At 45.9% G+C, this 24599-nt stretch overlaps 1 long non-coding RNA gene across 1 annotated transcript; it reads left to right on the forward strand.

Annotated features, from left to right (window-relative positions):
* Positions 1–6931: 6931 nt before the first annotated feature.
* On the forward strand, positions 6932–20683 carry LOC137525785 (uncharacterized). Its single transcript, XR_011023012.1, has 7 exons — positions 6932–7141; positions 9809–9877; positions 10061–10146; positions 10240–10335; positions 20019–20118; positions 20376–20458; positions 20553–20683. It is a non-coding gene; the product is annotated as an uncharacterized lncRNA (long non-coding RNA).
* The last annotated feature ends 3916 nt before the right edge of the window (positions 20684–24599 follow it).

The raw sequence follows: 24599 nt of genomic DNA on the forward strand, positions 1-24599 counted from the left end.
CCTGTTGAGGGACCCCCGTATCAAAAAACTCAAGGGGAATGACCTGTACTGGGTGGCCACGCTACTAGACCCTTGGTACAGGCACAAAGTGGCGGACCTGTTACCAACTCAACAGAAGGCGGAAAGGATGCAGCACTTGCAGAACAAGCTGGCAATGATGCTGTACAATGCTTTTAAGGGTGATGTGACAGGACAACGCAATAAAGGTACCACTGGCAGTAATCCTCCTCCTCCCAAGTCCACGCAGGCAAGGACAGGACGCTCCAGCGATCTCGGGGTGATGTCGGACATGCGGACATTCTTCAGTCCAACGCCTCGCCGTAGCCCTTCCGGATCCACCCTCCTCCAATGCCTGGACCGGCCGGTAGCCGACTACCTGGCCTTAACTGTGGATGTAGACACTGCGAGCAGCGACAATGAACCCTTGGTCTACTGGGTGCGCAGGCTTGACCTGTGGCCAGAGCTGTCCCAATTTGTCATCCAACTTCTCTCTTGCCCTGCCGCAAGCATCCTCTCAGAAAGGACCTTCAGTGCAGCTGGAGGCATTGTCACTGAGAAGAGAAGTCGCTTAAGTCATGACAGTGTTCAGTACCTCACCTTTATCAAAATGGATGAGGCATGGATCTCGGAGGGCTACTGCACGACTGAAGATTAAGTCAGTCCCCACACACAGCATCTCTGCCTGCAGGCCGCTTGACTGCCTTCTCCGCCACCACCAACAGGGTCCCGGACTCTAGGCGGATTCCAGAATTTTTTAGGCCGCTGCTAGTAGCGGCCGCTATACTAATTTTTCTGGTGCGTGTACATGCCTGCCTAATTTTTCTGGCTGCACTGCGGGCGGCTGCAACAAAAAAAAAGGCATGTACATGTGCCCATCCCCCTTCGTGATCATTACCTTGCCGCGGTGAAGGGACTTGCGTATCACAATGAAGCAATGGCCGCCGGCTATAGGAGTGTCTCGGGTGGGGGTGGCACATCAAAGATAATACGGTCGTTGCTTCATTGTGATCAGACCAAATTTGATCAGCTGGACAGTCACTGTTCTGTCATTCAGCTACATCAGCCGGGTGACCTTATGGGCTGTAAAGCCACCGTCACCTGCACTCTCGTCATGGTGCGCACCAGTCCAGCACAGCCGTCACTACACAAACGGCTGTTTGCAGTCACTGCATCTGTGACTGCACATTGTATTATACCTGGCAGTCAGTGCATACCTTGCACTTGAATGGATGGCAGACTTGCCCTCCATAACGGTTTCCCTTTAAAGGATTTAAAGTTGATTCATTACAATTAGGGCCTCAAAAAGTCCTCCTGAGTCCTGTATTGTTATTTTTGGTCACTACCTCTGGGCGGGCATTCCTGCCTGCTGCCCTCCTTGCCTGGATGTGTGGTAGCCGTTTGTTAGGCTACAACTCCGGACCGGAATCACACCAGGAAGGGTTCCCCCGCCATTAGCCATGGTCAGTGGTCACAATGGCAGACTTGACCTCCATAACAGATTCTCGCCGGAGACCAACCTGGTCGCAGTGAAGGCACCATCAGACTTGCCCTCCATAACGGATTCCCGTTAAAGGATTTAAAGTCAATTTATTTCGAAAACAGCAGGTCCTCCTGAGTCCCGTATTGTTATTTTTGGTCACTACCTCGGGGCGGTCATGCCTGCCTGCTGCCCTCCTTGCCTGGATGTGTGGTGGTAGCCATTTCTTAGGCTCCAATTCCGGAACGCAATAGAAACCGGATTCCCCGGCCATTACCCATAGTCAGTCACCATGGTACTGAGACTATAGTACCATTTACAGTTTCACACAATTGAAAAAAATGGCAAACTTGCCCTCCATAAAACATTCTTGGCAAATGCTTTTGTCTTGGTTTGTCTTCCGCTGGGTCAAGGGTCCATCTGACCACAGATGCCTGGTCTGCAAAGCACGGTCAGGGTAGGTACAGCATGGATCTCAGCAGGCTCCCACTTCGGGCCGGAATCCAACCTTGATTCCCCGGCCATTACCCGTGGTGACAATGGCAGACTTGCCCTCCATAACAGATTCCCGTTAAAGGATTTAAAGTCAATTCATTTCGAAAACAGCAGGGCCTCCCAAGTCCCGTATTGTTATTTTTGGTCACTACCTCGGGGCGGGCATGCCTGCTGCCCTCCTTGCAATGGATGTGTGGTGGTAGCCGACCGTTTGTTAGGTTCCAACTCCGGACCGGAATCACACCAGGAAGGGTTCCCCCGCCATTACATTTGGTCACAATGGCAGACTTGTACTCCATAATAGATTCTCGTTGCAGGTACTGAACAGCAAGTAGAAAATGTAATGTAAAAAAAATAGATATAAGCTTTAACAGTGGTAGAGAAAGAACCATCAAAAGTTGATAAGGCAGACAGACATTACCTAACCAGACATCACCGAGTGAGGAAAAGCAATCCTCACCATGGTGCGCAGTAGTCCAGCACGGCCGTCACTACACAAACAACTGTTTGCGGTGCGTTACACAGTGAGTTTGGTGCGTCAGTGTGCAGCAGTACTCTAATTGCACTCCCTGATTGATGTATACACATGCAAGATGTTTTAAAGCACGTTAGGCCTGCAATTTAGCATTCAATGTGATTTCTGCCCTTAAAACGCTGCTTTGCGTTCAATCCAGATTTTTCCCCAGGACTTTTGGCGTCTATTCCACTCCGCCATGCCCCCCTCCAGGTGTTAGACCCCTTGAAACATCTTTTCCATCAGTTTTGTGGCCAGCATAATTTTTTCTATTTTTCAAAGTTTGCCTCCCCATTGAAGTCTATGGCGGTTCGCGAACTTTTCCGCGAACCGAACCTTCCGCGGAAGTTTGCGAACCCGGTTCGCAAACCTAAAATCGGAGGTTTGGCCCATCACTACTCCTGAGTGGCGTAACGATCAGGAGGTTAAGAACCAGGTGGACTGGTATTTTTCAGGCAGGGGAACCCAATGTTTGGTGCATAAGGAGGTTAAAAAGGCATGGTGATTTTTTTTTTCTTTAGCAATGCACAATATAAACCAGCATTTCATCACTGTTATAAATAGGCCCTTAATATATCTCAGTTAAAACAGTAGCAGGTCCATTAGGAAATATTTGAATTTACAGGGACTTGTCTTTCACATCCGAGGTCATATTTCTCCTACATACCAGAAACAAACTCATCTCATTATCTTTAGGCTTATTGAAAGGAAGTTATTTATACTATCCAGTCTATCTGCTTACTCCACAGACTGCCCCTTCTATTCTCAGAGCTGCCTTCATGTAAACACCTGATTATTCTGCACAAGGCCCCGAAGTCTATCACCAACCACGCCCTGTGTGTTTTCCTGGCATCCCAGACTCACATGCTTGTCTTCTGGCCTCATCCATTCCCCACCGCAACACATATTTGTGACACTTCTCCTGTTTCTAACTGCTGTAAACAAGTGCAGCGGATGACTTTTGGGAAGTTTTATACAGCCTTTTATTCCACCCAAAGCCACATCTGGTTGGCTTTATTTCAGCTCTAGAATTAGCACTGTTAGAAGAAATTTATGAGTAATTACCAGCATTTGCCACACTCTGATGAAAATAACTGAGAATGAGTTCATCCTGATATTGGGCTTTGGGCTCACATCCGCGTTAACCAGTGCAGATTGCAGTGGGGACTTAACCCCTGTGCTGCCAATGGAAGAGAACACCGTAGCAAACCAGAACACCTGAGGCAGACTGTTTAATTAAAAACGCTGCCATCCCACCAGGTTATTCGAAAGGTATCTGCAAATACAGACTGGGAAGTATTTGTGTTCTGGCGGCTAGATCTGGCCAGGAGCCACCTGGTAATGGACCGTGTAATTAAATAAGGGGAGAGTTCACAGACTTGGCGCACACGTTTCCCCAGGAGAGCAGCTCCAGTTTGTTTAAAGAAAATATTGAAAACCTTAATTTTGTACGTCTGGGATTGAAATCACTGATCAAAGGCGCCAAGGGATCTGTGTCCTATGTGCATTCATGGCGCTGCTGCCTGGCGCCCTGTTTAGTGATTAGTGAATGCTTACCAGAAAGTCTTTGTAGATATTGATTGGCGAGTCTCTATGACTCACTGAGGTGTGCACTGCAAGATGCCGTTCAGAGTAGCACAGCTAAGCACTTATAGCCCTAAACCTATTTAGCTGGAAAGACATAAAAGTGTGTCAGGTTCATGTTTGTATTTAATTAGAAACTGATCTGTTTCTAGGTCATCCCTAACTTGAAGCCCTTTAGCTGAACTCCATTCAACAAGCCAGTGGCAATTGGCCCTTATGTTATTTTTCTCTAGATGATTTCTGAAAGAACGCAGTGTTATATTTATTGCCACAGGTGTTACAATTCTTCCTATGGAGATAGACATGGCTATTTAAAGACACTGAATTCCATCAGGGGATAGTCTAGAAATATGACTTAATGAGAAATTGTGCACCTTCATGATCATCGATCTCTGTTTATGTTATTGACTCTATGGCTGGAGCTGGGCATGGAGCAGGATGGGCCCAGGGCAAATCTCATTAGAAAACTCCACATATTTACAAGATAACAGCAGAAGCAAGAGTTCTACAGCGTTTTCATAAGAAATCACTTTATTGAACTACAACACAAGTGTATTCTTATTCTCTGAAGGAACTATAACATTTATAGAATTTAGGGTTACGTTAATGTGCAAAGGCTGTACTCCAGGCCCAAATGTTATTACTTTCCTCAGCCATGATATCCCCCACAACAAGTGTTGCCATGTCCCCCCAATATCCTAGGTTCTCAACACATAGTATATGTGTCCCCAGGGGTACTTTCAATTGGTTCGGCTGGTTACTTTGGCTTGCCAAAGTCAATTCATTATAGCAGAGTTTAAGCATTATAAAATAAGTAGTATTTAAACTATATTGAGTACATATTTTAGCGATTTAAATGTATAGTGTAATGGTTGGAAAGTACATATACTCAATGTGGATAAAGAGCCAATAAAGGTAAATGGTATTGAGGGGTACCCAGGATGAGGTCACCTACAGTGGGGAAAGGGGGAGTCTATGTATTTATTGTGTGCTGTGTGTATCGTAGTCTAGGTTCAATTTTAGGGGGAAGCCGGTTAACTTATCTGTATGTTTTGGGGACGATGAAGGAAACCAGAGTGCCCGGAGGAAACCCACGCAAACACTACAATAAAAACTCTGTGCAGATGGTTCACTGGCTGGGAATCAAACCGGGGACCCAAAACCGCAAGGCGAGAGAGCTAATCACTACGCTGCCCAACTTACCTATAAAATAACTTTTTAAACGCTTTCCAAGCAGGAATATCACTCAAAGTGAGCTGTTTCAGATTAACTTTACTTCAACATTAATTTTCTCACCTTAATTTTAGAAAGAGGTTTTGAAAACACAGAGCAAGCCTGAAGCGAGAAAAAAAAAAGACTTAGCTACTCACCTTAGAAGAGGAGAGGCGCAGTATCCCATAGAGCTTCTACGTGTCCTCATTCCAGCTCTGTCCACCCGGGGGAAGTTAGCTGACCTGATCATGTTTCCGAGTACTTCCAAAAACAAAGGGAATTATACTGTACATGTGCAAATCCGTGCTCACGCATGCACAGTACGTATGCGCCCATCTTCCAAAGCACTCAGTGGTAGGAATCCTATTGGTTAGTGTAACAACCAATAGGAAACCCTGGTGACAAATTTAAAAATGCTTTTGTGGAGTTTCACTTATTTCTGCATGGCATTGAGCCCTGGCAAAAAAGATCTTTACATTTCTGCTGTGGCTCCCCATTGGTCCACTAACCCAACCAATGGAAATCCAGGACCACTGGCACACATGCTAATCCCAACTGCTCTTCGGTGTATTGTGGAATGGAAGCCCAGGCAAAAAGCATCTTCAAACTTCCTGCCAGGGCTCTCTATTGGTACACTGAGTCCTTGAGGAGGAGTCCTACTGACCAGTTTAGTGAACCAGTGGGGAGCCTTGGCAGAAGGTTTGAAGATGCTTCTTTTCCCATTTCACAATACACAGAAGAGTGTCAGGGAGCAGCGTGTGCGGTGTGGGCCACGATGGTTTGGCACAGCTATGCTTGCTTGTCCATCTGCTTTTTGAGAATTGACCACAGGTTCTTTGTGGGATTAAGATCTAGGAAGGTTCCTGGCCACTGGTTCAAAACTTTCAGTGCTATGATATCTGAGCCACTTCGTTTTTACTTCTTTCTTGTGACATGGTGCTGCTCCATCATGCTGGTGGATACTAAACTGATCATCACTAAATATTACCTGTATTGTTGAGAAAAGTTGTTCTTGGAAGAAGTTTATAACTTACTAATACTAGCTGATACTCACTGTATATTTGGGCAGAATTGTGAGTAAAACCCATTCTGCTGGATGAAAAACAACCCCACACATGGATGGATTGTCTCAGGATGCTTCACAGTTGACATGACACATAACTCATGGTAGGATTCCCATTTATTCTCTGGACTGTTGAATTTCTTTGTGTGCCAGACCGATGTAAGGGGGCAGGGGCGTAGGAATAGACCCTGCAGCCCCTGCAGTTGCAGGGGGGCCCCTAGCAAGTCAGGGGCCCGTAGGAGGAAAGGCTGTCACCACTTAGAATTATGGCCCCTAGCAAGGCTGCCTGCCTGTCACCAGTTAGAACAGGCCCGGGGCCTGCCGAGGGGCCCCTAGCAAGTGAGGGGCCGGCTGCCTGAAGAAGGAAAGCCTTTAGCTTGGAACGGGCCCGCCGCCGCCATTGTTTCTGTGTTGGTGCGGCGGGCTGCGGGCACTAGAAGATCCTGATTACCATGTTTCACTTCCTGGATAGGGGGAGGAGGATCACATGGCACTTTTGTCCAATCCAGTTGTCCCGCCTGGCTGCGTGTCTCTGCAGTGCAGGCTGGGACAAGGAAGGGGAGGTGCCTTCTCTTGGAGCCGAGGACAGAGGAAGAAGACACCATTGTGGGACCTCCAGCTAGCCTGCAGCCTTTCTCTGCCACCAGCAGCCAGCGAGCTCAGCGAGAGAGAGCTCTCACACAGACAGACTCAGTGTCTGTGTGTGTGCTGTGCTGCAGTGGTCAGACCAGCGGATCTGTGTGGAGGACAGAGGGGGCCTTTGGAGGAGAAGAGAGACAGCACAGCAACCGGACTTGTAAGTGAGAGCGAGTGTGACACACACATTGTTTTTTTTATCAATAAGGGGAGAGGGGACTCAGAGCAGGAGCATGAGGTGAGGGTTGCTGTTTTCTTTGGGGGGTTATATCTGCATTATGGCTGGCTGTGTGTGGGGGAGGGGGGAGCATGAGGTGAGGGTTGCTGTTTTCTTTGGGGGGGGGGGAGGGGGGGTTATATCTGCATTCTGGCTGGCTGTGTGTGGGGGAGGGGGAAGCATGAGGTGACTGAGGGTCGCTGTTTTCTTTGGGGGGGGGGAGGGGGGGTTATATCTGCATGCTGGCTGTGTGTGGGGGAGGGGGGAGCATGAGGTGAGGGTTGCTGTTTTCTTTGGGGGGGAGGGGGGTTATATCTGCATTCTGGCTGGCTGTGTGTGGGGGAGGGGGGAGCAGGAGCATGAGGTGACTGAGGGTCGCTGTTTTCTTTGGGGGGGGGAGGGGGGTTATATCTGCATTCTGGCTGGCTGTGTGTGGGGGAGGGGGGAGCAGGAGCATGAGGTGACTGAGGGTCGCTGGTTTCTTTGGGGGGGGGGAGGGGGGTTATATCTGCATTCTGGCTGGCTGTGTGTGGGGGAGGGGGGAGCAGGAGCAGGAGCATGAGGTGACTGAGGGTCGCTGTTTTCTTTGGGGGGGGGAGGGGGGTTATATCTGCATTCTGGCTGGCTGTGTGTGGGGGAGGGGGGAGCAGGAGCATGAGGTGACTGAGGGTCGCTGTTTTCTTTGGGGGGGGAGGGGGGTTATATCTGCATTCTGGCTGGCTGTGTGTGGGGGAGGGGGGAGCAGGAGCATGAGGTGACTGAGGGTCGCTGTTTTCTTTGGGGGGGGGAGGGGGGTTATATCTGCATTCTGGCTGGCTGTGTGTGGGGGAGGGGGGAGCAGGAGCATGAGGTGACTGAGGGTCGCTGTTTTCTTTGGGGGGGGGAGGGGGGTTATATCTGCATTCTGGCTGGCTGTGTGTGGGGGAGGGGGGAGCAGGAGCATGAGGTGACTGAGGGTCGCTGTTTTCTTTGGGGGGGGAGGGGGGTTATATCTGCATTCTGGCTGGCTGTGTGTGGGGGAGGGGGGAGCAGGAGCATGAGGTGACTGAGGGTCGCTGTTTTCTTTGGGGGGGGGGGAGGGGGGTTATATCTGCATTCTGGCTGGCTGTGTGTGGGGGAGGGGGGAGCAGGAGCATGAGGTGACTGAGGGTCGCTGTTTGCTTTGGGGGGGAGGGGGGGGGTTATATCTGCATGCTGGCTGTGTGTGGGGGAGGGGAGGGAGATAGCATGAGGGTGTGGGTTGCTGTTTTTTCTTTGGGGGGGGGGGTTATATCTGCATTCTGGCTGTGTGTGGGGGAGGGGGAGCATGAGGTGAGGGTCCCTGTTTTCTTGGTAGGGGGGGGGATTATATCTGCATTCTGGCTGTGTGTGGGGGAGGGGGGTAGCATGAGGGTGAGTTGGGGCTTCACAAAGGGGGGGCAGTTCTGGCACCACTATAGGGGCCTGTTTTTAGAGGACACCTGTAAAAAAACTTTCCTGGGGAATCTACCGGCCCCTTGCAGGCGTCCTGTGCCCGCGACAGGATAAAGCAATCCTCCGGTTCCCCGCCATGCCTCACTTTCATTCAGCGCAGGACACCACCGCTCAGAGCCGCGCAGAGGGTGCCGACCAGGAAAATGAAAGTGAGGCATGGCAATGGACTGAAGAATCGTCTTGGCGTGGGAACAGGACGCCTGCAAGGGGCCGGTAGAAGCACCAGGTAAGTTAAACCTTTTTAATATTACAGATGTCCTTAAACATCAGCAGGTGCAGTGAATCATTTTTTTTTTTTTTTTTGCGCTTGCAGTGATTGGGTGTGTGTGTGTGTTAAAGCTAGGCTTGGCTGGCGGCTGGATAGCGTAATGGTTAAGGGCTCTGTCTCTGACACATGAGACCTGGGTACGAATCTAAGCTCTGCCAGTTCAGTAAGCCAGCACCTAATTCAGAAGGAGACCTTGGGCAAGATTCCCTAACACTGCTACTGCCTATAGAGCGTGTCTTAGTGGCTGCAGCTCTGGTGCTTTGAGTCCGCCAGGAGAAAAGTGCGGATATAAATGTGCTGCCCAAATAGTGTTTACTGGGGAAATGTGGCTTCTCTCCTCGCGTGGTGTGTCCACGTTTTTTTGACCATTTTTTCCCGGAAAAATATGAAATTAGATTGGCAACCCTGGTCGCCGCTGCTGGCCACGGGGTCTCAGAAGGGGGGTGTGCGTGTGTGCGTGATATGTTTATTTTTTTTTTTTTCTTGTTTTGTTGTTTTTTTCGTGTGTTTCTGAGACGAAGGGAACAAAAGGATTTTTTTCTTACCTGGGGCTTCTTCCAGCCCCTGTAGTTTGTCAGCTACCTAAATGTCTTTTGGGTCCCCTCCATTGTTCCACTGCGAACCCCGTTTCAGTTGTGGAGTACTACGCACCTGATTGTGCTCCCTAGGCCGGCCGCAGGAGCATGATCAAGGAGGCGCACAGCCCTGTACAGCTCACGCAGTGCAGTGGATTGGACCAGGGGGACATCGAGGGAGCTCACGGCCTGCAGAGGACTGGCAGGATTTATAAATAAAAATCCCCTTTGTTCCCTTAGTGTTATGTTTACTTTAAATTGGTGTTCAAACTATTGTACCTATTCATTTCCTAGGGCTCTTAAACAGCTGCTGAGAGGGAGGCAAAGGGCTGTGTGTGGACGGTGCTTCCTGGTTGATCTTGTGTAAGTATGTGTGGTATTATGTATTGTGTGTGTTTGGGGGGGTTGTTAGTATTCTCGCCTGGCAGAGGGTGTGGAGTGTTTTTTTGTAAATTAGGCAGATGCATTGCAATAGGGCCCTATAACTGGTGTGTGGGGGGGGGAAGGGGGCGCAGCAAAGTTTGAACATATTCTTCCTATTTTCAGGGCTGTTCAACACAACAGATGCTGAGAGTGAGACAGAGGGCTACCTGCAGTGCTTTGGACGGGTCTTCCTGGCTGATCTTCTGTGTGTAAGTATGTGTGTTTTGGGGGGGGGGGGGGGCAGACTTCAGCAAAGGGCAAAGTTTGAACACATTTTTTAAAATTATTCTTCCTATTTTCAGGGCTGTTAAACACAGGCTACACAGCAGCTGCAAGAGAGTGAGACAGAGGGCTACCTGCAGTGCTTCGGACGGTGCTTCCTGGCTGATCTTCTGTGTGTAAGTATGTGTGGTATTGTTTGTATATGCATTAGGGTGCATTCACACTTGAGAAGAAAACGTATCCGTGAGCACGGTTTTCTAAACCGTGCTCACGGATACCAATGTAAACAATAGACACCATTCAGACTAGAGGTGCACACGGATCCGTGTGCGTCCCTGCTCAGACGCGGAACGCACATAAGGATCTTGCAGCATTCTGCACGCACCCGTACACACGGACGGGTAGTGCAGAACACTGCATTTCCCGACCTCCATTCCCACTTGTACTTTAGGGACACTGGGAACGGATCCGTTCCCAGTGTCCCAGGTGGGGAAAATGGAGGCTGGCATTGCTGGAGGGGATGCCGAGGACAGGGGGCTGCAGGAAGCGGCGCCCTGGGGAGTCGGACCCCCCTCCCGGGTCACCTGTGTGCCCCCGTCCCCGCTCCCCTCCAGCTCTGTGGTCAAAATGTAGAAAAAAAAGTTACATTATATTAAATAAAGAGCCGGCATATTTACATGTACTTTCCCCGCTTCACGGTAGGGCACTTCCGCCCATACCGCTGAAGCCATTTCCTGGGGATTCCGGTGACGTCACTGGAATATCCCCGGAAGTGACGTCGCGCTATGGGCAGAAGTGCCCTACCGTGAAACAGGGAAAGTACATGTAAATATGCCGACTCTTTATTTTATATAATGTAACTTTTATTTTCTACATTTTGACCACAGAGCTGGAGGGGAGCGGGGACGGGAGGCACACAGGTGACCCCCCCCCCCTCCCGGGCGCCGCTTCCCGCAGCCCCCCGTCCTCGTCATCCCCTCCAGCAAATAGCTGCACGCACACGGATCCAGGACGGGTGCTGCTGAAAAAGCAGCACGTATCCGTGTGCGTGCAACACGCAGACAGCACGGATCCAGGTTCAACCATATCCAATGTGAACCTAGCCTTACCATATTGTGAATATGAACCTTTTTTTTTTTTTTTTTTTTTCCCCTAAAAAATGGGACTTACGCCCGCAGATATGAAATGACGACCAGCCACCATGTCAGGCACTCCCTGTAATGTACGTGTGTCCTTATCTGCTTCCTGTGTGTAGGTAAAAGCAGCAGCATATCTCTAACCTCATCCATCAGAGCCCGCAGCAATCAGAGATCTCTCCTCTAATTTGCTGTTCCTCTAGTGCTGGTCATATTTAATGACACAATCAGCAGAAGCTGGTACTACTGAGAAGAATGAGGGACAGGAGAGTTCTCTGATCACTGCAGGAGCTGATGAATGAGGTGAGAGACATGCAGCTGCTGCTTTTTACTATGCAAAGGTGAGTGGAGGAGAAAGGTTAGTTGGACAGAGAAGGACACAAGGGGAAGTGCAATGGTGGGACAGGGGATCACTGGAGGTGCAGGGGGCTGAGACTGAGAGGGAACAGTGTTCCGAATTTTAAGCCATATTGTCACCCTAAAAAAAAATCAAATTTCAACAGCAACTGGTCTGAGTGTATTAAGTGATAAAGATGCTAATCCTGCATTCAGAACTTTCAAAACATTTTTTCCTGCTGTTATAGTTTGGAGTTATTACATACCTTAGGAGCACTGGCCCTTTAAGAGCCATAGGCATCAACTGGAATGCTGGGAGTTATTTTTTATCTAATATATTCATCCTCTTCCCTTTGTTTCCCTGCTTGGTTGAATGGGTGAAACACGATCCTCTGCTCACTTGTGTTTACAAGCAAGGCTGAGGTGACTCAGCGATTGGAGGAGAGTTAAGGGAAGAAATGACATCAGGATTTAGCCTCAAACTGTGGGCAAAAGACATGGCTCCCACCAGGGATAGAATTCTCTTAATTATCTAAATAAAATTCACTGACATTAAAATGTGGACAGTGCAACACATGTGTTATATAAGTAGAGGAAGTATTTATCAACTTAAATATGTGGTTTATTTTTCTGAGATAGTATGGCTGACATCTCCTCTTTCAGGTTAATGGACAACTGTAATGAGGTATATGGAGAATGCCATATTTAATTCCTGTTAAACAATACCAGTTGACTGGCAGCACTGCAGATCTATTTGGTTGCAGTAGTGTCTGAATTACAACAGAACCAATCATGCAGCTAATCTTGGCAGATCTGACTATGTCAAACTCCTTATCTACCTCATGCTTGTTCAGGATGTATGGCTAAAAGTGTTAGAGCTAGGGGATCAGCAGGACAGCCAGGCAACTGGTATTGCTTTAAGGGAATAAAATAAGGCAGCCTACATATCCCTCTCACTTCATTTGTCCTTTAACCCCCTTGGCGTTCTAATTATTTACAGATTTATGTTCTAAAAGCCGTGACATTTTTCACAAGCTTTTAGACCCTAAAAACAAGAAGAAAACCATACATCAGAGAGGTCTGCAGAAACTCCTGCATGTAATTCACTCAGGCACAGTACTACCGCTCTGTTCTGCGGCTTTCCGTCCCGAGCCTGACTCGGGATAACTGCCAAGGGGGTTAATGGAGTAGTGTGGGGGGGGTTTGAACTTACCTGAGGCTTCTAACTCTCCCCCGCTGACGTCCTGTGCCCGCTCAGCCACTCGCCAATGCTCCAGTCCCTGCTGCCGGTTCACTGGGATTAAAATTGGAAAACCGCTGTGCCTGTGCGGCTGTCTCCTCACTCCTGCTGATGTCACCGGGAGCGTACTGCGTAGTCGCAGACCGTACAGTGCCTGCACAGTACGCTCCCAGGTAAGTTAAGTTTAATTTTTTTTCCCTGCCCCCATTACACTAATATTAAGAACAAATCTACAGTCCTTATATAGTAAGTGACAGGGGAAGAGAGCGGCTGTAGCTGCTCTGTACTTTGACTGTCGGGGCCCATGCACTCTCTTGTGCTCCTTTTTGTCAGTGATGCAGTGGTGGTATTTTGTGGTACATAAAGCCTCTTACGTCTTTCTGCAATGTGTCACCCTTCCTGATTCTCCAGCACATATCAATGCATCACCCTCTGCATCATAGTTCTCTTATTTGTCGCATGATTACATGCAACATTTAGGAGATTGGAGCAGGCAGCTGCTTCATAGGATGGCTGCATATCACATATACCACTGCACTGCTACTCTGATTGCCTAGACTGGGGTGCATGGGGGAGGGGGTGGGGGGAAATAGTACTGTTTAAGGGCACTGCCTTTGACAAGGGAAACAATGGTTCTCCTGGCTAGGGTGAGTACCTATTCAGTAAGAATTCATGGCAAGACTCCTTAACACTGCAGAGTGGCCACAGGAGCACATCCTTAGTGGCTGCAGCTCGAGCGCTTTGAGTCTGACAGGAGAAAGCGCTATAAAACTGTTCGGATATTGGACAATAAGGAATATCTCCCTCTGACCATAGGATTCTCTATAAACGAACATTCTGTACAGGTCATCTGGCAGGACTTTGGCCGCCTGTCACTGTGATAAATTTCAGAATGTAAATCAGAGAGGAAACAATCTATAAATGAGTATTGTTAAATCTTTATTGTAAAATTGTATTCATTATATTTTCATTATGTTCTCACTACAGTTCCTCTTTATCCCTTTAGCAGCCATTTTATTTAGAGGCTTGCAAGGGTTTCAGGCCAATTTAATATTTGCACATTTTTTTTTATTTGTTGCATTTCCTTGCTAATATTTTTACTGCTGTGATGTGTTGATGTGTATGACCGTCCCTAGGGGGCCATATGAGACAACAGAGGACTTCTGCTTTTAGTTTTTAGTTTCTCTATTTTCTGCTAGCAGAGACATCCAAGCATTACAATAATTTACAGCACGAGTTGTGCAGACTGAGTCAAAAGCAGTGCACATTTTACAAACAAAAAAATTCCTTTGGAGCTGCTGATAGGTTAAGGTATATACTAGTGCTGGTTTTAACTTGACTATGGTATCCGATAACACCATAGCCAGTGTACAACGGCAGCATGACAGGCTCTGCGAGACAACATTGTTCTTGCCGCTGCAATGCCGCACACCGCTCTGTCTCTCTGCTCCCCTCGCATAGCAACATACACATCATTAGACGGAGGCTAATGATGTGTATGTATATTGTCGTGGGTGCTCTGTCACCCAGCAGTGGACAATACCTAATCCCTTAGGCCAAAGAGCTCTGCAGGTTATCTTTAGGTGAGTATGTTGCCTTTCAAAAACAAAAAAAAGTTGCAATAGTTGCTGAATAGCCATCCTCATCCGTCGGTCATGTTTTAAAGGGAAGGTTCAGGCTTCTATTAAAAAAAAAAAAAAAAACGATATCCACTTACCTGGGGCTTCCTCCAGCCCGTGGCTGGCAGGAGGTGCCCTCGTTGTCACTGTGGAGGCTCCCGGTCTCCCGCGACAGCCCACGACCGAACCAGGAAGTAGCGTCTCGGTCCTGGCTTCATTCTTTTGAATTCCGCGCTCCACGCGGGCGCGATGACGTCATCCGGCGTCATCCGGACTGTACTGCGCCTGCGCAGTACAGGCCGGATGATGCCATCGCGCCCGCGTGGAGCGCGGAGTTTAAAAGAAAGAAGCCAGGACCGAGACGCTACTTCCTGGTTCGGTCGTGGGCTGTTGTGGGAGACCGGGAGCCCCCACAGTGACAACGAGGGCACCTCCTGCCAGCCACGGGCTGGAGGAAGCCCCAGGTAAGTGGATATCGTTTTTTGTTTTTTTTTAATAGAAGCCTGAACCTTCCCTTTAAATGATTGATTCCTATCCAATTTCTATTTGATTGGATAGTAATCACTTCATACATGGCATGCTCCCTCTTAATCAATATCACTTAATTTGTCAAGCATTAATTTAACTACAAAATTGGTACTGTTTGATGTTAATGGGCAGCATAGGGGATAGCACTTTCACATCTGCAAGGAGTTTGTATGTTCTTTCCATGTCTACATGGGTTCCCTCCAGCCAATTGTGTTTTCTCCCACATCCCAAAAACATATAGCTGAATTAATTGGATTTTCCCTAAATTGGCTCTATACCGCAATAGACATATGACTATGGTAGGGATTTGAGATTGTGAGCCTCACTGAGGGACAGTTAGTGACAAGACTATATATACTTTGTAAAGCGGTGTGGAAGATGTGTACCCTATATAAAAATGTGGTGCAATGCTAATTTCTTGACTATCGCCTCCACCCTTTATCTGCTCAGCCCAAAATCCAATCAAAAGTGAATGGATCAGAAATGCTAGGCCAACGGGTGACAGGTAGATTTGATCAGTTTAACATATTTGGCCAGCTTTACATTTATATACTATTGATGGATCATGTGAATATTATGGAACGTAAAGCATTCATCTTTCAATATGCCGGTATCATAATGTACTCATTTTAGTTTTTAGAACATTTTAAGCTTGCTTAGTGTAGAATTTTAAAGGAATGTTCACTTATACTTCGTTCCTACAGCATAAACCATCAGTAACATGTCTAGTTACCACCATCAAAGTGGTGCACAGAAACGGAAAAAAAGGCTGGAGGCAAACGAGAAATCAAAAAAAAATCCAAAAATTACCAGTTTTTTTACTGCTCCCAGTGCTGGTGAAAGCGCTAAGGCATCTTCACCCATTGAAAGTGTTGTGGAAGCAAGCCCAGAAACTCTTTGCTCCCCGGGTAGTGTAGTGCAGGAGTCTGAAACAGGGGATAATACTATAGCAGAGACAAGATCTTTGAATGTTGGGAGTCCTGCAAGGGAAACCGTGGAACTATGCGAAGCTGAATCAGAGCCAAGTACATCTTTAGATGTTGGCAGCCCTGCAGGGGACAATGTAGAAGTGTGTGAAGCTGAACCACACAGGTCAGGTGAACTGGAATTGGTGGGTAGTGATGTAATTGACCTGACTGCCATTGCTGCAGAGAAATACATCACAGACAGAGCTAATTTCCCAATAACCATAAAAGATCCTCGTGTGAAGAGATTTATAATTTCTCATGGTCCTTGCAGACCTGTTGGACCCTTTCCGAGAGATGATGAGAGAAGATGTTTCTCGGTCAGTTACTATGAGAAAATAACACATACAGGGCTAAAAATTCCAGTATCCTGGCTTTGTTACTCGCCCAAACTAAATTCTGTGTATTGTGAGCCATGCTGGCTTTTTGGGGATCGTAAAAAGCTGGGACTTGAACCGGCTTGGGCAAAAGGTATTCAAGTATGGAGAGAACTTTCTAAAAAAATAAATGTGCATGAAACATCCCAAACTCATATTGATGCATGTGTGGTTTATGGTCACTGGCGAAGAGAGGGAACCATTGATGAGGAGCAGGAAAGACAAATCCGAAAGGAAAAAGGGTTTTGGAGAGAGGTTTTAAAAAGAATTATTAATGTCACTCTGACTATGGCAATGGGGAACATTGCTTTCCGAGGCCATCGTGAAAAACTTGGCAAACTAAATAGTGGAAATTTTCTAGCTATTATAGAACTATTGGCAGAGTATGACCCTATACTTAAACAACTGCTACAGTTACCACAGGGTACCACCAAGTATCTTAGCCCTACAATACAAAACGAAATAATAGAAATTCTTTCAAAACAGGTTGTGAATGACATAGTCTCTGAAGTACAGCAGGCTCAGTTTTACTCACTGATCATTGACACAACTCAAGACATCTCTAAAGTGGATCAGATGAGCCAAGTCATTCGCTATGTGTCAATTAAAAGAGATATCAGTATGAGAGCCATCAAAGTTGTCATCCAAGAGGCTTTTCTGGGGTTTCATGTGGTAGAAGATCAGTCTGCTGCTGGGATAGAGCAGGACATTTTGGCATGCATTGCTAAAAAAGGCCTCTCTTTGGACAAATGCCGTGGTCAAGGTTACGATGGAGCTGCTACGATGAGTGGAGTCTAATCTGGGGTTCAGGCCCGAATTATAGAAAGGCAGGAGAATGCACTTTATGTTCATTGTGCTGCTCACAACTTAAATTTAGTCCTTCAGGATGCTGTGTCTGACATAGCTGAAATCTCATCTTTTATGACAACTCTACAGCAATTGTATACATTTTTTGGGGATAGTGGAAAGCGTTGGCAAATTCTTTCTAGTTTCAACTCTGAGTCTTCAGTAACTTTGAAAAAACTATGCCCCACACGTTGGTCTTCACGATTTGACTCACTGATTGCCTTACGTTTTCGATATGCAGATGTGTTGAAGGCATTATCAAAAATCATTCTTGTGTCATCCAAGAAAAGTGAAAGAGAGGAGGCAATGAGGATTAAAACAAAATTAGAGTCCTTTCACTTCATATTTCTCATTGTTCTTCAGTCAAAAATTCTGAGCGTAGTAAATTCTCTCTCCAAAGTACTCCAGTCTCCGAGCATGGATTTGTCAAGAACTGCTCAGTTAATAAAAACTGCAATTGAAGAGGTGTCCCAGTTCAGAAATAATTTTGACGAAGCAAAAAAAAATGCTGTCTCGCTGGCACAGAACTGGAATATTTCACCAAAATTTGAAGTTAAGCGAGTTCACTTAGTCAAAAAGCATTTTGACGAACTGTGTGTGGATGAACGTTTAAAAGACCCAGAAGAACGTTTCAGAGTCTACGTTTTTTATAAGTGCTTAGACACAGTTACCGGCCAGCTCTCAAATAGATTTCAGGGACTGAATGAAGTTGTTGATCGCTTTCATATTATTCAGCCAGCTGTTCTATCATCAGTTTCAGATGATGAACTATTTAAAGGTGCAGAAAAACTGCAATCCAAGTATGCCAGCGATTTATCTTCATTTTTCCCTAGACAGCTTCTGAGCTTCAGATCAGCACTTAAAGCTGATATACAGAAAGTTTGTTCTGTGAAGGACCTAACCCACTTGCTTTTGGTTGAGAACAGTGCCCTAGCCTCCACATTGCCAGATGTCTGCATAGCCTTACTATTGTTCTTAACCTTACCCGTGACTGTGGCATCGGCAGAAAGGTCCTTTTCCAAATTAAAGCTAATTAAAAGCTATTTGAGAAGCACAATGTCTGAGCAAAGACTTTCTGGGCTTGCTGTCCTAAGCATTGAAAATGCACGAGCAAAGATGCTAAACCTTGACAGCATTGTGGAGACCTTTGCAGAAGTGAAAGCACGCAAACGTTTGTTCTAATAGTGTTCTGAGTGAGTATACTGGTTCGAGGTTGGAGTTCAAAGATTTCTCCAGCTTCTTTGTTCAGTTGGCATAGCCCCGTTGGCATAGCCAGTTTTTTAAAAATGGGAATGGGCAAATAACTATGGAATTCATGGAGCCAGTGAGTCCAAAATCGGACCCATAAAGAAATGTTTTAATTGCAAGATTCATTGAAAATTTGTTAAACTAACACCTGTAATTTTCAATAGCTCATTGGCTACCTGACTTCTGTTATTTGTCCAGCCTAGCTACAGTTGGCATAGCCCCGTTGGCATAGCCAGTTCACTCTTTTCCAGCATAGCTACAGATGGCATAGCCCCGTTGGCATAGCCAGTTCTCTCTTTTCTAGCCTAAGTACAGTTGGCATAGCCCCGTTGGCATAGCCAGTTCTCTCTTTTCTAGCCTAAGTACAGTTGGCATAGCCCCGTTGGCATAGCCAGTTCAATCTTTTCCAGCCTAGCTACAGATGGCATAGCCCCGTTGGCATAGCCAGTTCTCTCTTTTCTATCCTAAGTACAGTTGGCATAGCCCCGTTGGCATAGCCAGTTAACTCTTAAGCCTTTCTTCCATGGATGGATAAATTGCTATGGATTTCAAGAGCCAGTTGGTCCAAACCAGGAGCCAATGGGAAATGTTTAATGGCCATAATTGAGAACCGATTAAGGTTAAGTGCCATTTTTTATTTTTTTTTTATTTTTTGCCTTTTTTAAGCTCATTGGCTACTTGAGTTCTGCAATTTGTCCAGCCTAGCTTCAGTTGGCAGAGCCCTGTTGGCATAGCCACACCTGAGCATCGCAAAGCAGAAAAACAGGCAAATGTCGAACTTTTTTTTATAAATACATATATATATATATATTTATATTCCGTCTACATGTATCCTGAAATGCTTACAGCTAACCCAAAACATAAGCAGCTAACCTCTTTATGTTCCAAGACACAGCTAAATTGACAATACTTTAGTTATATGCTAATTTGTCAGGAACCTATTTCACCAATCTAAAAGTGTAATATTGCTGTAAGTCATGAATATTGTAGATTGATCTTGCTGAAAGTGGCAAGTACTAGAAAATACTCAGCATCGTGATGGTGCTTATTCACAGTCAGATGGTCAACTGGCCCTTCTCTGGCTACCTAGTGTGCTAAAAGTGGCTGAACATATTTTCAGAACCTGTTCAACATTTGCCTGCAATTTTGCTTCCACTATTTGAGTTCCATAAACTGATAGCCGTTTAATTTTTTTTTTCCTCTTTTTTGACTCCACAGCTGCTTACTGTTTTCATTTTCCCTATGCACTAAAGATATATTGTCATATCTAAGCTGCCACTGCAGCCCTGTGCCAGACAACTGGAATAACTGTAATCATTGTGGATCATTTAAAATATTTTTCCACACAGCACGCATTGAAATGGAAACCCCCCTCTATCTCCCATTGAAAATTAAGTTTTATATGGGTCAATAAAGGACTTGTCCATCAATAGCCAGGTGACTCCAAGAGCAAATATACTCTACATTAACTTTATGTGCATGGAGTAAGCTGTGTTAGTCAAAAAGAGGGGGGAAAAAAAGTTTCAAAGGACAGTACTAATGCATTTCTATTTTTGTAATCTAGGTTCTGTTTTCTGTTTTATCTTGGATTGTGGATGTTCATTCGTTAAGATTTTGATATCGGCTATGGTTAAAGACTTCAGATTTCAAGTGCAAGTGAAAAAGTAAGTAAAAATAAACAAATACACAGTAGAATTGTATGATTAGTATAACCCCTTTATAGTAAACTCAAAGGGACCAGGAAAAGTAGTTTCCTATATCAAAAGTTTGCTTTATCAGAATTGGTCACAGACAGTGTATATTTATACAGGTGCTTTTGCAGGGAATTGATAACTGAGTTTACTGTATCCAGAGGTTAATTATATCGGAGTTTACTATGAGATTCTACTGTACTATTGGTTAATTTTTACCTCTTTTAAAGGAATGGTGGGATCTGTTTTCCAATGAAGATAGACACTGGCGTTTCACTACTAAATTCACAATTTCTGCATTGAAGACTTGTGGGTAAGTCCTAAACTTTTCTTTTCTGCACTACACACCTACACACTGTCATTCCAAATACTTAATTGTTTTCATTTTGTCTTTCTGTTTTTCACAGCTGACACTTTATCATCCTGTGGATTGTTTTACTTGTGTGGATTGTTTACCTTGTGCTCCTGGTTGATATTTCAATAGTACAGTGCTCTTGAACGTGGACTGGTTACATTGAGCATATGTGGTGTTTTATATATGCCATAATTAAAAAAAAACAAAAAAAAAAAAAAAACATTGCGAGTTTTTATTTTTACTTAATTTTTTTTTTTTTTTTGGGGGGGGGGGGGGGTCTTGTGTTGGGGGGGGGGGGGGGCCATCCAAAGTTTTGCAGGGGGGCCCTGTGGTTTCTAGTTACGCCCCTGTAAGGGGGAATCATCAGAAACAAAGTCTCTGCACCAGCCTCACTGCCCTGGTGTCCAAGCCCTGTGCTACATTCAGAATTTCAGTCTGTTCTTGAAAATAAGTGGCTTCATTGCTGCCTTTCTTGACAGAAGGCCGTTGTCCAAAAGTCTTCTATTACTGTGTGTGTGAGATGCACCCACATGCACTTGCATGCCAACTGAGAAAGCTCTGTACTGTTGTTAACATGATTCTTTAGAAGATTTCTTCCTCTTCCCCTGAAGGTTCTAGTACATAAGTGTGGCCATACATTATTTGATTTTGTGGGCCGATTGACATTTCGATCTGATAAGAAGAATCAGTACCGTAATATGGTCACCTGATTGATCTTTTGATGGCTCATCTGTCACACGCCGGAGCAAATCCTGGTCTCCTCCAATGTCTGGTGTCACTGCGAGTGCCTGTACCACGTAACACTGGCTCAAGTAGTGTCTTATACAGTATGTGCCGAGTCATGTGGTACAGGCGCTCATTGCGACATGGGACACTGGAGGAGGCCAAGATTCACGCTGGCGTTTGACAGGTGAGCTTTTAACATTGCACACAGGCATGGGACACACACACATATACACTTTGGAGGCAGCAGCAGGATGATTTCCAATAGATTTCATGCTCAAATCTACTGCAGTGATGTATAGGCAGGCAATAGATCCCTCTCTGATCAGATTCGATCAGAGAGGGATCAATCTGATGGTCGATCCGGTAGCAGATTGAACAATGTATGGCCACTTTTAAAGTGTAACTCCAGCAAAAGACTTTAAGTTTAGCATGGGGTTAGAACTTGCATACATTGACCCTGCTGAACAAATGTTTGCATCAGTTTCTTTTCTTGTTACAGGGATAGGGAATGAATGAAATCTCTACAACAGGAACACATAGTGTGGGAGTGTCAAACTCAGTTACGGAAGGGGCCAAAATCTAGAAACATAGCCCAAGTCGCGGGCCAAATGGTTTATTAACATTTATTGAACAGTCTCAAATAAAGTGGCATAATTGTAGTGACCATGGGGGGCCTGGATCCCCACTCCTCTCCCTTCTGTAATGGAGCAGTTTAATATTTACCTGCTCCAGTGCTTTGGGTCTCTTCTGTGCCTGTTAACCACCCTGGCGTTTTGATTTTTTGTGGCGCTCAGCCACAGGTGGTTTTTTTTTTAACCTATTTTTTTTTTTATCATGTAGCTAGCCTAGTGCTAGCTACATGATTCCCCCCTCCCTGCGGCATCCCGTCCACCCCTCCAATCGCCGCCAGCGATCATAGCCAACAGGAAATCCCGCTCTGAACGGGATTTCCTGTTAGGGCTTCCCTCGTCGCCATGGCAACGATCGGCATGACGTCATGACGTCAGGGGGAGTCCCGATCCACACCATAGCGCAGCCTGGCGGTGATTGGCCAGGCTGCGCCGAGGATCGGGGGGGGGCCCTCTTTCGGGGAGCATAGCGGGCGGATTGGCGGCAAGCGGCGGCGATAGAATTAAACACGCAGCTAGTTTAAAAAAAAATTGTAAAAATAGACCCACCAGGGGCTGAGAAATCCACCGCGGCGGTAATAGACGAGCTGAGCTCGTCCGTAACGCTAAGGTGGTTAATGTATGTCACGTGATCAGACACTGGCATTCTAGAAGTACAGAGCATGAAGCTGCTGGGAAGAGTGGAAGAGACAAGACGCAGCACTGGAGCAGATAAATAATATACTGCTCTGCTACTTTCTGTGGGGAGAGGGTGCCGGGGTGAAAGCCGTGTAGGTGTGTGTGTTTTACCAGCCACCCAGGAGGGATTTGGATCTAAGGTGGGGGCCCCATGCTAACTTCACGGAGGGGGTCCTGTGGGTTGTTGCTGCACCCAGGCTCAAACTGACAATGCTTCAGCTAGAAACACTGTCATCCTCTGGATGGGACGGCAGTGTACTGTTGTTCTTTTACTGCTTACAATGATGCAAATTTGAAGCTTTTGAGGGCCACATAAAATGCTAAGGAGGGCCGCTGGCCTTGGGTTTGACGCCAGTGACATAGAGCAATGAAAAACCCACATATTTTAACCATTCTGCATTTAAAAACTTGTCTGTATCGCCAATCAATATATTTAATTTTGTACACCCTTCTCAATAACCCTATCAGGGGTACAATTTTCAAAAAGTTTAAGGAAGTTTCCTAAACAAGAATCCAGACCTCAGAGAGATAGAGTGTGAGAGAAGAGAGGCAGGAGGTACAGAGAGAAAGTGAAGAGAGAGAGAGGAGAGAGAGAAAGAAGAGACGAGAGCGAGAGAGGGGAGAGGCGGACAGTGCATAGGTAATTTAATGGCTGTTGGAATTTAATTAATAGGTCAGAATAATGCAGAACAATGCTTTCTCCTATGAAAAATGACATGGTCTCCTGCACTGCCTCCTTCATTAAATACTGTATTTGTGAAAGGCAGACATATGATTTCCCCAGTTTGGACAGCAATGCATTGTTTGGACTGAGTAATCACTGTGTCCATATACACACTACGCAATTATTAGGTTCTGCCATTGTGCAAATAGAAAACTGCCCAGGCAAGCCAACGCTTCATTATCTGGTCATGCTCTGACGCTTCCCTTAGTCATCCATTATGGTATTTGTTTTACTCTTATGCTGTCACTGCTATTTCCACAAACACACAAGCGGTTGTATAGAGATATTGTTCACACACCAAATGAGGGGTAGAAAAATGCATGACCACAAGCAGAATTAGAAATGTGTGGGATCTCACACAGAAGCCTCAAAACAACCAAAATCTCATGCCTACATGCACTTTAAAAATGATAAATGACTTTGCCCTATGGCTCAGTACCATGCATGTGTAAACCTTGCTTCCATTTATTCAGGGGAGATTTATGGAGCAATGATGCACCAGACTGTGGCACTGCCTGACAAATCTGTGTGGTACTCATGTCATGTGATTTCCAATGTATTATTATTTAGTATTTATATACTATATCATCTTGTCACTTAATTGTCAATCAGAGGGGCCCACAATCTAATCCTTACCACAGTCATATGTCTATGTATGTATCGTGTAGTGTATGTATCATAATCTAGGGACAATTTAGTGGGAAGCCAATTAACTTATCTGTATGATTTTGGGATGTGGGAGAAAACTGGAGTGCCCAGAGAAAACCCACGCAGACACAGGGAAAACATACAAGCTCCATGCTCATAGTGCCCTGTCTGGGATTCAAACCAATGCTGCAAGGTAAGAGTACTAACCACTACGTCACAGTGCTGCCCACTGATTCTACTGTCTCTTTGTGACACAATGACCAAAATTCAGTGCAACAGGAATATACAATTCTAAAGCTATCCATATGTATTGATTTGGACAGTTACTGTATCTATTGCCTCAACATACTTAACTGATTTCCTTTCAATCAATTCTATCCAGTTATGGGCCCTTTTCCATTGGCGAAAGTGATGTGATGCAGCTACGCATCACTTTCGCCGGCGCCCGCGTCACTTCCGTGGAAACGGGCCCTATCCAATCAAAAGTCTGATTGGATCAGGTGGGGATGCAGCGGAGGACTGATGGTCATATAATGTTGCATTGCATTGAGCTGTACAATGTTTGCAGTTCACTTGACAGAATTCTGCTAAACATACAAGTGAAAATATAGCACCTTGTTGCAAATTATTGTAAATCAAAAAGGAACCAATGCCAACGTTCTAAAACCACGCAGGGTGTGTTTATCAAGGTGTG

The sequence above is a fragment of the Hyperolius riggenbachi genome, chromosome 7, assembly GCF_040937935.1.
Source record: "Hyperolius riggenbachi isolate aHypRig1 chromosome 7, aHypRig1.pri, whole genome shotgun sequence".
Classification (NCBI taxonomy): domain Eukaryota; kingdom Metazoa; phylum Chordata; class Amphibia; order Anura; family Hyperoliidae; genus Hyperolius; species Hyperolius riggenbachi.